This window comes from Lactuca virosa, chromosome 8 (genome assembly GCF_052849685.1).
Source record: "Lactuca virosa cultivar CGN04683 chromosome 8, Lactuca_virosa_CGN04683_v6, whole genome shotgun sequence".
NCBI classification, from domain to species: domain Eukaryota; kingdom Viridiplantae; phylum Streptophyta; class Magnoliopsida; order Asterales; family Asteraceae; genus Lactuca; species Lactuca virosa.
This window is the reverse complement of record NC_136433.1, coordinates 146248914-146253731: the sequence shown is the minus strand read 5'-3', so window position 1 is coordinate 146253731 and position 4818 is coordinate 146248914. Positions and strand designations below refer to the sequence as shown.

Genomic DNA, 4818 nt, shown 5'->3' with positions numbered 1-4818 from the left:
ACCAGGATATTGACCTAACATGTCACTAACATAGCATCATCCTATATACCAGGATACCGACCCAACCGGGTCACTAAAGCATAGCATATCACCATCCTAACTACCAGGATATAAATCAGTAAGCATAACATGCAATAATCCGAATACAATCCATAAAGGGTCGGCCTTGGTGCCTTAGACGCTGTTGATATAGTGAGGAGAACTCACCTGGCACTACTGAAGTTCCGCCGACTCAACCCCAACTGCTGGATGACAGATTCCCGAACTGTCAACACCAAAATAACACCCAATTAATAATTGGGTCCCAACACATAACCATAAATGCATCCTTGGATAATTACTACATTACCCCAAGGTTGGGTTTATTCAAGCCCAAGGCCCAATCCATAGGCCCAAAGTCAACTGGGAATCAAAACCCAACATATGGCCCAATTTTCCAAATTGGGCCCAAACCCCATACATGGGCCTTACCCCAAAACCCATTAATTATTCTAGTCCATTTGCTTAATCTTGGATGGCCCATTTAATAACCCAATCATCAAGGCCCAATAATAAAACCCAAGTGATAATAGGGTTTTCACATAAAATGACGATTATGGTTAAGTGTTTCTCACTTAACCCATTAAAGACTTGATCCATTAAGGACTTAATCCATTAAGTCCATCATTCTTCTAAATAAGTCATATGGTGTGATTGGGCTTAATCACACAATTCCATTCCAATGGCTCAAAAGTGGGTCCCAATAAGTCCAAGCCCATAAATCCAATATTATGGTTTTCTAAACCCTAATTAGGGTTTCCAACCCCATCTTAGCCCAATAGGCCCAATAGTTAGGTCCTTAAGCCCATCAGGGTTTCCTAAGGTCAATTAGGGTCCATTAGACCCATTAGACACATGTTTGGGCTTTAATGTCAATTAGGGCTTCATTAGGCCTAATAGGGTTTCACTAAGCCCATTAAGGCTTCTTTGGGCCCATTTGGGTTTTAGTCCCTTGTCCAAACATCCAAACCAAATCACAGCATCAACGAGGCACACCGCCACCCGATACGGCGGCCGGTGGCGGCAGCCACCACCTCACGGTGGTCGTTAGGTTTTTCTTTTCCATTATCCTTTATCGATTACACCATACAACACAAAACCCAATTAACACACACAATAAGCTAAGTACACACACAGCCACTAAGACACACACACACACCGTGGTGCATGGTGGCAGCTACCACTTTACGGTGGTGGTGGTGGCTATCCTTGATCTTCCAGTCACACAAACCTAAGCCTACATCAACAATAAACACATACGCACTCTCTATTCTCAAAACAGCAACACAGCCACCCACCTGGTGGCGTTTTGGCGGCGGTAGCACCATAAGAAGGCAGCAGCAACGGTGGCCACCATGGCTGGCGGCCATGGTGGTTGTCTTCCTTGAATTTCGGCATCAAAACTCGTTTACAACAACCCGTGATCAATCAGCAACCTATATACATACTCGACGCAAGGCCACTGCTCCAATCCATCAACTAGGCAGCAGGTGGCGCTGGAATGAGTTGAGGTGGCGACCAAAAGCCGTTGCCGGCAACACCAGAGATCCTGACGTCAAACCCGTAGGGGAGAACAAAGAAATGAGGTGCGGTTGGCACACCGAGAGCTTCCTGATCGTTCCTGGCCCTCGCGACAACGTCCTTCGCTTCAAACTTCGGTTTCTGCCAGCTCCTCCGGTTGCGCACATCGTCATCAGCAGCAGGGGCGGTTGTCAGTGGCTCCGGCAGCTGGCTTCGGTGGCCTTCCGACTTCACAGGTGAGGATACGGCGGTATAAGCGAAGGGAGGCATAAGGAGGGTAGCGGCTGCTTCAACGTTTAAGGTTAGGGTAATGTAACAGGAAGAAGAAGCCATCGGGTTTAAATCTCGCTTCAATCAAACCTTTGCCCATTTTTACAAGTTCGGCCCCTCCCCATTGGGATCTTTTCAAATCAGCTACAATAATTACCATTTAGCCCCTGAGTTCATAAAATCCTTCCAACTTTGATCCAATACTTACCAAATAACCCCCATCTCTCATAATTCATTACAAATTAGGTACAATATTTACCAAACACACCCTAACCTTTGAAATTCTTTTCAAACAAATCTGAAACTACGCTTTAACCCCCTAGACTCTAAATCACGACATTTGGCTTCCTAAAACCAACACTCCACTAATTATTATTTCGATTTTGGGTTATAATAATTTAAAATAATAATGAAATTGCTTTTCGGAGTTCCGGGTTTATTATTTTAATTATTCTATTAAAACGGGATGTTACATCCGGTAGTGCCTTAAGTTCAGTTTTCGTGTTCTGAATGTTGAACACGTCGAGTCCAGTGAGGGAACTCGTCGAGCCCTTCGTAAAATTTGTGACTGATCGGGATTCTTCGGCTGGACTCGTCGAGTCTGTCGAGGCGACTCGGCGAGTCGGGTGTTCTGCACTTCTAATTAGATCATTATACTCAGCTTCCTCGAGCAGTCTTTCTAATTCCATCAGGTCTCTTTCCGCATCAAATTCTTCTTCATATGTGACGGTGGACTTGTTCGGCTCATTTTCGTTCCATTCCTCCATCAATTCTTCCAACATGTCAACCGAAAATGTTGTGTCATCGTTATTCCTTGGATGTTTCATGGCTTGATCAACGCCAAAAGTGACTGATTCGTCTCCTACCCGAAGGGTAAGTTTAGAATCTCGCATGTCAACTATAGCACTTGCGGTGGTAAGAAAAGGTCTTCCAAGTATTATCGGGACTTGTGGATCCGCTTCCATGTCTAAAACTATAAAGTCCGCGGGAAATACGAACTTATCAACCTTCACCAATAGATCTTCACATATTCCTCTCGGAAATGTGACCGTTTTATTTGCTAGGTGAATTGCCATTCGAATTGGCCTTGGCTTCGGAAGATCTAATTTCTTGAAAAATGAGTATGGCATGAGATTTATGCTTGCTCCTGAATCAACCAATGCATAAATGGTAGCTAAGTTTCCAAATTGGCAAGGCAATGTTAAGCTTCCCGGATCACCTTTCTTCTTAGGTAGTATATTCAACATGGCAGCTGAACAATTCTCGTTTAGGACCACTTTCTTTACCTCTTCCATCTTCTTTCTATTAGTTAGAAGCTCCTTGAGGAATTTGGCATATTTCGGCATTTGTGCAACCGCTTCTATGAATGGCATATTAATTTGGAGAGCCTTTATGTGTTCCAGAAACTTCTGGTAGTCAACTTCATTTTTTTCTTGTCTAGCTCGAGCCGGAAAGGGAAGTGGAGGCTGATATGGCTTAACAGGAGGCTGGCTTTTCTGTTCAGGTGGGGGACTCGTCGAGTCCGTAACGTCGACTCGGCGAGTCGAGTCGGGATTCTTCGATTCTTCATGTTCTTCTCTATCCTCTTGCACCAGTTTAGGATCTTCTTGCTGAATAGGGGTCAGAGGAGTTATAATCTTCCCACTCCTAGTTGTCACAATATTTATATGTGCACCTTTCGGGTTACTTTCGGTATTACTAGGAAGTCCACCCGGTCTTCTCTCATTCACTTGTTGTGCAAGTTGCCCCAGCTGCTTTTCTATGTTGAGAATAGATGTTTGCTGATTCCTAAGCAAGGCTTGTTGATCTTTCATCATAAGTTGGTGTTCCCTCAACATATTTTGTTGATCTTTGAGTGTAGCATCGGTATCATTGTGTCTTTTTTCGGATGCGGCCACGAATCTTGTAAGCATGTCTTCCAAATCTGATTTCTTTTCATGCACCGGTTCCTCCTTTTGATAAAATCCTCTCTTCTTTTGCTTATACTTTTCTTCCCTTGTCTTTTTGTACTCATCATAAGGTAGCCATTCCTTCTTTGGTTTTCGCCAATTGTCATCAAACCGATCACCACTTGAATAGCACACTTGCACCTTCCGATTCCCGTTCTCGTCAAGATCACAATATTTAGTTAGGTGGGGCCCCCTATAATTCTCACATCCCACTCTTATGGCGTGGATGAATTGGTCCATCTTTGTCATTCTTCGATCCATGCTTTCCAATTTTGCCATCATTGCTGCCATGTCATCCGTAATGGAATTCACCGCCCCTCGAGTCATGTCATTCCTTGGGTTGTGACATTCTCTAGAATGCTTAGAGAATTCTTCAATTAAAGCCTTTATCACCGGGGGTGCTTTCTTTGTGAGTGGTCCTTGCGAATCAAGGAGTTGCCTAGTTGTCACATTTACTCCATCATAGAAAATGGAGACTTCTTGTTGGCTGTTTAGATCGTGATGTGGGCAATTCCTTAGTAAGTCTTTCTACCTTTCCCATGCCTCATATAGTGACTCTCCAGCTTGTTGTTCAAAATTAGCTATGACTTTCTTCATCTTGGCTATTTTTGAAGGCGGGCAAAACTGGTCTATGAATTCTTCTTTCATTTTAGCCCATGTAGTGATGGATCCTGGGGGAAGTGATTTCAGCCACTCCTTTGCAGCTCCCTTGAATGTGACAGGTAGCATACGAAGCAAGACAGTGTCGCGAGCCACATTAGGGACATTGAAGTAGTCGGATATGTCATTGACTTCGTTAAGATGCTTGTATGCGTCGTCATGATCCTTCCCGTAGAATGGAATCTCCTTAACTTGAGCAAGTATGTGGCCATAAAGTTCAAAGGTGGCAGTTGCGGGAATCGTCGGTTGCACGAGTCCCGGGCCGGTGTCGTCACGCATCATTTTCTTCCATTCACCCATGGGAACTTCATCGATGTTCGCCATGGTGTTTGCTAGTTCGCCTTCTATGTCGCTTCCTCCTTCGGATTCGATTTCTTCT

The 4818-nt window shown here is 44.2% G+C and overlaps 1 non-coding gene across 1 annotated transcript; it reads left to right on the top strand.

Moving 5' to 3' along the window:
* Positions 1-4272: 4272 nt before the first annotated feature.
* LOC145135007 (small nucleolar RNA R71) lies at positions 4273-4378 on the top strand. The gene has a single exon (XR_013719488.1). It is a non-coding gene; the product is annotated as a small nucleolar RNA R71 (small nucleolar RNA).
* The last annotated feature ends 440 nt before the right edge of the window (positions 4379-4818 follow it).